This window comes from Macaca fascicularis, chromosome 1 (assembly GCF_037993035.2).
Source record: "Macaca fascicularis isolate 582-1 chromosome 1, T2T-MFA8v1.1".
Lineage (NCBI taxonomy): Eukaryota > Metazoa > Chordata > Mammalia > Primates > Cercopithecidae > Macaca > Macaca fascicularis.
The window spans coordinates 221,634,636-221,643,464 of NC_088375.1; the positions used below are offsets into that span (position 1 = coordinate 221,634,636).

At 45.0% G+C, this 8,829-nt stretch overlaps 1 pseudogene; it reads left to right on the forward strand.

The window, feature by feature from the left end:
- Positions 1–1,961: 1,961 nt before the first annotated feature.
- On the forward strand, positions 1,962–5,015 carry LOC123573556 (histone-lysine N-methyltransferase SETMAR-like; annotated as a pseudogene).
- Positions 5,016–8,829: the final 3,814 nt, after the last annotated feature.

An 8,829-nucleotide genomic window follows, 5' to 3' on the forward strand; every position in this document is an offset into this window, starting at 1 on the left:
TTTTTTGTATCTTTGGGAGGCCAAGACGGGCGGATCACAAGGTCAGGAGATGGAGACCATCCTGGCTAACACGGTGAAACCCCGTCTCTACTAAAATGTTTTTTGAAAGTCAATCATTGGCTGGTCACGGTGGCTCATGCCTGTAATCCCAGCACTTTGGGAGGCCAAGGCGGGCGGATCATTTGAGGTCAGGAGTTCAAGACCAGCTTGACCAACATGTCTACTAAAAACCCCCATCTCTACTAAAAATACAAAAATTAGCCGGACATGGTGGTGGGTGCCTGTAGTCCCAGCTACTCAGGAGGGTGAGGCAGGAGAATCGCTTGAACCCAGAAAGGTGGAGGTTGCAGTGAGCAGAGATGACATCACTGCACTCCAGCCTGGACAATAGAGTGAGACTACCTCTCAAAAAAAAAAAAAAAAAAAAAAAGAAAAAAAACGGAAAAGAAAAAGAAAGTCAACCGTTATGGCACTTTGCCAAAAATATTTCAGATGATCAATATATCACCTCTGGATGGACTATCTGGTCACCTCTGGATGGACCATCTGGTCACATCTGTGCTGATAATGGCTTTTCCATACAGGCCAAAAATAGAGGCACACACAGAGTCAGTGAGAGGGGCTCTTGTGGAACTGCTCTGTCTTCATTATGTACTAAAGAAACATTTTATTTCCAAACCCTCCTTTACTTCAATGGAACAGGATGATGCAATTCATTTAGAAAATGTGTCCCATAGTCCCCAGACTTGCCTGGACTGCCTAAAATATATAGAGCAAAACCAAGCAATTTGGTTTGCTCATTCCCAGAAAGAAATATTTCTTTAGTGCAAGCACATCAAAAGACATGTTTTTATGATCTAGACTCAAAAAAAAGTGAACGTAAGAAAACCGGTGAACACGTTGGGTTGGGAATAAGAAGAGCTGAGCTGTGCCAATCACAGACTGTGTGGCCTGCAGCAAGTTGCTTCATGGTGCGTGAGATGGCACTGAGGGGATTCCCAACTTGGCTGCTTCTTTGAACACATCCCTCTCATGCAACAGGAAGTTTCTCCTTCCAAGAGATTCATGAACAGAACATGAGCTAGGAGGTCATTTGTTGGTTCCCTTTCACTCTAAGACCTTCTGATTTTCTGACTCAGTTGCCAGTTTAGCGCATGCATTGCCCATCGAAATGTCAAATGTATGTTTCAAGCCAAAGTACATGACAGAAGCATGTTCACAAATAAAAAGCTCCGTAGGCTGACAGGTGTCCTGTCTGTGACTGGATCAGCCATCGTACCTCTTCTTTTTTTTTTTTTTTTTTTTTTTTTGAGATGGAGTCTCGCTGTGTGCCCAGGCTGGAGTGCAGTGGCGCAATCTCGGCTCACTGCAACCTCTGCCTCCCGGGTTCAAGCGATTCTCCTGCCTCAGCCCCCCGAGTAGCTGCGACTACAGGCGCACGCCACCACCCCCAGAAAATTTTTGTATTTTAAGTAGAGACAGGGTTTCAACATGTTGGCCAGGATGGTCTTGATGTCTTGACCTCATGATCCACCAGCCTCGGCCTCCCAAAGTGCTGGGATTACAGGCGTGAGCCACCGCACCTGGCCCATCATAATTCTTCTATCTGGAGTACTTACTTTCCAGAAAAGACAGTAGCTTGTTTCTGGATCGATTGATCAACGTTTGGTTTTCTACAGCAGTGATTCTAGAGCATACTAGAAAGGCTGGTCCAAGAAATGTTTGTGTGTAAAGTAAATGTTTGCATGTAACATGAGATCATGTTACAGAAGCAAAGCACCTTCTTCTTATGCATGACACTTAATCCTTGCAACAGCTCTCTAGGAAAGACACAGATGAAGAAATGGAGTCCCGAGAAGGGAACCTAGGACTTGCTTTCCCTTTTCCAACCTATCTGTGTGAGGCAAGATTTTCTTCATATACTTTAACCAAAAGCTGACTAATTGAACGCAGAAGCAGATATGAGAATCCTGCTACCCCCTATCATGCCAGACGCGGAGGAGGTTTGCAACAATGTAAGACAATGCTACTCTTCTCACAAGTTGTTTTTGTTTTGGAAGAGGTAGTTATTTTTCATAAAACGCATTATGTTAATATGCAATGGGTTTATTATTGTCATTTTAAAATGAATAGACAAATACATATTTTTAATTTTCTCAGTTTTAACTTCTAGTATATTAGCTATTGGCAAATATGCCACATAGACAAAAGCTCTCTCTGTGGGCTTAATAATATTTGTGTATAAAGAGGTCCAGGCTGGGTGTGGTGGCTCACGCCTGTAATCCCAGCACTTTGGGAGGCCGAGGTGGGTGGGTCACGAGGTCAGGAGATCGAGACCATCCTGGCTAACACGGTGAAACCCCGTCTCTACTAAACATACAAAAAATAGCCAGGCGTGGTGGCATGCGCCTGTAGTCCCAGCCACTTGGGAGGCTGAGGCAAGAGAATCGCTTGAACCCTGGAGGCAGAGGTTGCAGCGGCTGAGATCACGCCACTGCACTCCATCCTGGGTGACAGAGGGAGACTCCATCTCAAAAGAAAAAAAAACAAAGTCCTGAGGTCATGTCAAGTAAAACATCTTCATAAGCATGACACTTAATCTTCGCAACAGCTCTTTAGGGAAGATGCAGATGAAAAAATGGCCTCTCAGAGAAATAAAGTTCCCTTTTTCAGGGACACACAAAGAGTAAGTGGCAGAACCAGAGTTCAATCCAGGCCAGCCTGATTGCATGGCTTCACCTATGAACCACCAGGCAATGCTTGCCACCAAAACGGCCAAAGCTCCTCTTCCCAAGGATGCGTTTTAGTGACTCGATCTGATTACATGAAAACACACTAAAGAACCCTGGCTGAAACCCATCCAAACTTAACCTGTGATCAGAACTGAAATCCTTGCTTGTTCTCCACATACCAAGTTGATTCAACGGAGTCCCCCGCATTTCAGTCGTTTGCTAAAGCGGTAAGAAATTCGCATGGTGTATCAGTTACCAGGTCTTCAGTTGCAAGGAACAACAGTGCTATAGTTTAGATGTTTGCCACCCAAATCTCGTGTTGAAATTTGATTCCCAGTGTTGGAGGCGGGACCTAAGGAGAGGAGTTTGGGTCTCTCATGAATAGATTAATGCCCACCCTGCAGGGGTTGGGGTGAGAGTGAGCTCTCACTCTGTTAGTTCCTGAGAGATCTGGTTGTTAAGAGGTGAGTGCAAAAGCAGTTACAGTTTTCACATTGTTGGAATTTGCCGTTTTATATTGGAATACATTCTTAAAAATAAATGTGGTGATGTTATACATCATTTTAATGGGCATCTCTCGCTTTATTTATTTATTTATTTTTTTGCTGATGACTTATTCCTTGCTGTTTAGTTTATGTTTATTTTAGGTTATGGAAATATTAGACAAAAAGCAAATTTGAGCAGTTTTCTTATTCGCGTCCAAAATGGGCCACAAAGCAGCAGAAAGAACTCGCAACATCAGCAACGCATTTTGCCCAGGACCTGCTAACGAATGTACAGTGCAGCGGTGGTTCGAGAAGATTTGCAAAGGAGATGAGGACCTTGAAGATGAGCAGCAGAGTGGCTGGCCATCGAAAGTTGACAGTGACCAATTGAGAGCCATCCTGAAAGCTGATCTTCTTACAACTGTACGAGAAGTTGCGAAAGAACTCAACATCAACCATCCTATGACTGTTCGGCATTTGAAGCAAATTGGAAAGGTGAAAAAGCTTGATAAATGGGTGCCTCATGAGCTGACCAAAAATCAAGAAAATCATCGTTTTGAAGGGTCATCTTCTCTTGTTCCACACAACAGTAAACCATTTCTCAATTGGGCTGTGACCTGCAATGAAAAGTAGATTTTAAGGCCGGGCGCAGTGGCTCACACCTGTAATCCCAGCACTTTGGGAGGCCGAGGTGGGTGGATCACGAGGTCAAGAGATCGAGACCATCCTGGTTAACACGGTGAAACCCTGTCTCTACTAAAAACACAAAAAATTAGCTAGGTGTGGTGGTGGGCACCTGTAGTCCCAGTTACTTGGGAGGCTGAGGCAGGAGAATGGCGTGAACCCGGGAGGTGGAGCTTGCAGTGAGCTGAGATCGTGCCACTGCACTCCAGCCTGGGTGACAGAGTAAGACTCCGTCTCAAAAAAAAAAAAAAAAGAAAAGAAAAGAAAAGTGGATTTTATATGACAACCAGTGATGACCAGCTCAGTGGCTGGACTGAGAAGAAGCCCCAAAGTACTTCCCAAAGCCAAATTTGCACCAGAAATTGTCATGGTCCCTGTGTGGTGGTCTGCTGCCAGTTTGATCCTCTACAGCTTTCTGAATCCTGGTGAAACTATTACACTTGAGAAGTATGCTCAGCAAATCGGTGAGATGCACCAAAAACTGCAATGCCTTGGGAGGCCGAGACGGGCAGATCACGAGGTCAGGAGATCGAGACCATCCTGGCTAACATGGTGAAATCCCGTCTCTACTAAAAAATACAAAAAACTAGCCAGGAGAGGTGGTGGGCGCCTGTAGTCCCAGCTACTCAGGAGGCTGAGGCAGGAGAATGGTGTAAACCCCGGAGGCGGAGCTTGCAGTGAGCTGAAATCCTACCACTGCACTCCAGCCTGGGTGACAGAGCGAGACTCTGTCTCAAAAAAAAAAAAAAAAAAAAAAACCAAAAAACTGCAATGCCTGCAGCTGGCATTGGTGAACAGAAAGGACCCAACTCTTCTCCACAACAATGCCTGACTGCACGTTGCACAATCAATGCTTCAAAAGTTGAATGAATTGGGCTACAAAGTTTTGCCTCATCAGCTGTATTCACCTGACCTCTTGCCAACCGACTACCACTTCTTCAAACATCTCGACAACGTTTTGCAGGGAAAATGCTTCCACAACCGGCAGGATGCAGAAAACAGTTTCCAAGAGTTTGTTGAATCCTGAGGCATGAATTTTTACACTAAAGAAACGTACAAACTTATTTCTCATTGGCAAAAATGTGTTGATTGTAATGGTTTCTATTTTGATTAATAGAGATGTATTTGAGCCTAGTTATAACGATTTGAAATTCATGGTTTGAAACCGCAATTACGTTTGCACCAACTTATAAAAAGAGCCTGGTACCTCCCTTCTGTCTCACTTCCTCTCTTGCCATGTGATCTCTGCACATGCCTGCCCTGCTTCTTTGCCCTCTGCTGTGAACGAAAACAGCCTGAGGCTTTCACCAGATGCTCAATCCTCCAGCCAGCAGAACCATGAGCCAAATAAACCTTTTTTCTTTATAAATTGCCCAGCCTCAGGTATTCCTTTATAGCAACACAAATGGACTAAGACAAACATAAGGGAATGAATTCTCCTACATAGCAAGAAGCCCACAGGTAAGGCAGGCTGCAGGTTCAGTCCGTTGTGGCTCTGGCCTTGTTTCTCTGTCTCTCTCGTCTCCTCTGTTTTTGGCTGAGCCTCCGTCCCATGGCTGGATGCCAGATGGGAGCAGTAGTTCCAGGTAGCACACTCAGAAATAGCCACTTCTAAAATGAAAAAATCCATCTTTTTCTTGGGCCTCTTTTTAGGAATAAGAAAACCTTTCCCAGAGGCTCCTACCCACAACAGAGTTCTCTTCTCTTCTCCATAGTCACGATTAGTCCCCGTGCGTCTTCTTTTTTTTTTTTTTTTTTGAGACGGAGTCTCGCTCTGTCACCCAGGCTGGAGTGCAGTGGCCGGATCTCAGCTCACTGCAAGCTCCGCCTCCCGGGTTCACGCCATTCTCCTGCTTCAGCCTCCCAAGTAGCTGGGACTACAGGCGCCCGCCACCTCGCCCGGCTAGTTTTTTGTATTTTTTAGTAGAGACGGGGTTTCACCGTGTTAACCAGGATGGTCTCGATCTCCTGACCTCGTGATCTGCCCGTCTCGGCCTCCCAAAGTGCTGGGATTACAGGCTTGAGCCACCGCGCCCGGCCTTCCCGTGCGTCTTCTAAATCAATCACTGGCAATGGAAATGAGATCCAGATTGAATTAGATTAACTGCTTGGGAGTAATGGATGTTGGGGAGTTGACCACAGATTGTCACCTCTCTTTATGAATGACAAGTCTGTACAGCAATAATGGCTAGAGACAGGTGCAGCATCTCACTGTGGATTAGACCATTCTCACTGAATAGCAAAATTCATTCCATGATTTCAGCTCTCAGTGGTTGGAGACTATCACCAGGCGAGCTGGGCACAGGTACGGCAGCCTCAGGGCCCTATAGAGCAGGCTCAGTGTCCCTCTTCTCCCTCAGACAGCCAGGTTTGGTACTTTAATGACTGCTGGACATGTCAAAGTCCTTTTGTTACAATTCTGATAGATGTCTTAATGGTGTTGCCCTGGCCTCCAAATGTATAGCTGTTGACTGTCCCCACAACAGAACGAAACGTAATTTTCCAGAGAAACAGTTCAGTTGAAAAAATGGTCATGTTTGCATTTCCTGAATGCATGTTCAGAGGTAAGAAAACTGTGTTTGCTTTGAAGAAAAATTAGCAGTAATCATAGGTTATGTGAAAAGTCATCTGACAAATTTAGGAAGGTCAGTACATGCAAATATTTGTTCGGGTTTTCAGGCCTGAATGCAAGGCTGGAGACACTTAGCCTTTATTCTAAAGGAGCCTCTTTAAACTATTGATAAATGGACTGAATTTCATCCAAAGCTCAAGCTGGAGCAATGCTGCCAGACCACAAATTGACTCCTTGCAGTGTTATTTCTGGGGCAGCTGTGGTGTGGATAACTCAGAGCATGCACTGATCTATAACCAAAGGCAAATGGGCGTCCTTTGGGCACCAGCTTCTACCATCATCAACTAACACTCTTCTCATTTTTAGGACTTGGCCAATGGTCTGTGTGGATGTGTTAGCTTGTTAGGAAAACACACAAAAACAAATTGGAGAGTCAATAAGAAGGGATTTAAATTGATATTACAGAGGTGCAATAGCAGAATCGGGATCATCAGCCTTCCCACTGACACTAAGGTCAAGACCCAAATCCTTCACATGCCCATGAGGCTGGGCATGACCTGACTCCACTCACTAGCCCAGCCTCCTCTCCCGCTGCTCCCCTTGGTCTCTGCATTACAGCCACGTTGGCCTTCCTTGGCTCCTTCCTGCCTGAGAGCCTGGCCACGTGCTATTTCCTCTGCTGAGAATGTTCCTCCATCTGTCCTGTCTTGGTCTGCCTCCTGCTAGCCACTCAGACCCCATTTAAACATCACTTCCTCAGTGAGAACTCTATGACCCTCCCAAACCAGCTTTCATGTCCTTGTGCACTATGCTTTGAATGTGTATGTCCCCCCAAAATTCATATGGTGGAACTTAAACCCCTAGGTTTAAGAGGTAAGGACTTTTGGGAAGTGATTAAAAGTCACGAGTGCTCCACTCTCATGAATGGGATTAATGGTCTTGAAAAAGAGGCTTCAGAGAGCTGCCTGACCCTTCTATTTCCTCTGCCATGTGAGCACACAACATTTTACCTTTTACCCTCTTGCCTTTGGCCACGTGAGGACAGAGCAGCAAGGCACCATCTTAGAAGCAGAGAGCAAGCTTTCACCAGACATTGAATCTGCCAGTTCCTGGATCTTGGACTTCCCAGCTTCCAGAACAGTGAGAAAATAAATTTCTGTTCTTCATAAATTACTCAGTCTTGGGCATTTTGTTATAGCAGCATGAACAGACTAAGACACTGGGGTGTTGTTTTACCTCCTTCTCCTTCAATGTACTCACCCCACTGCACCATCTAGTTGTTAGTGTGATTATTTGATTGCTGTTAGTCTTCTTGTCCCATGACAGAAATATTCGAACGAACAGGAGCGAAATTGGTGTTTCCTGCTTGATTTCCGGTACTTATTCCAGCGCTTGGCACAGAGTTAGCTACCAATAATTTTTTTTTTTTTTTTTTCTGTTGCCCAGGCTGGACATTGTGGTGGCGCAACGAGATTGCGGTGGTGCGATCTCGGCTCACTGCAAGCTCCGCCTCCCGGGTTCAGGCCATTCTCCTGCCTCAGCCTCCCCAGTAGCTGGGACTACGGGTGCCCGCCACCACGCCCAGCTAATTTTTTGTATTTTGTTTAGTAGAGACAGTGTTTCACCGTGTTAGCCAGGATGGTGTCCATCTCCTGAGCTCGTGATCCACCCACCTTGGCCTCCCAAAATGCTGGGAATATAGGCTTGAGCCACCGCACCCGGCCAAATATTTCTTGAATGGATGAATGAGGTCAGCTTCACAGTTCTCCTGTCTTATTTCAGAAAAACTGATTAGTCTTTTTTCAGAGATTGCTTATAATGGGAAATAGATCTTCACTGAGCTGTCCCAAGTATTTTGTGTGTGATAGCCAACGTATGCATTCTCCTCCACCTTCCTTAATGCATATCTCATCCTGCTTTGTAGGACTCTCACTAGTAAGGGTTGAGCTTAGTGCACTTTTCTGAACACTCACTGTTCATCTTTACCTTCGTGTACCAGAAAACTTTCCTTTTAGGATCTCCTTATCCTCCAAGCTGCGCTGATAAACTAGTCTCCAAGATTCAGAACTGTTCCCCATATTAACTTATCTGTTGTTGCATAACGTTACTATGAAATTATATTTCATATTTGTTATTTTTATAATTTGTCTCCACCACAACAAAGAGGGTAAGGACCATCTCTGAAGTGTTCCCCGCTCTAGCCCCAGTGAGGCTCTAGCCTCAACTGCTATTTGCTGAATAATACGTTACTCCAAAGTTTAGCATCTTAAAAGAACAATAACTTCTTATTTTCTTATAGTTTCTGTTAGTTAGGAATTCTGGAGTGACTTAGCTGGGTGTTTCTGGCTCAAGGTAC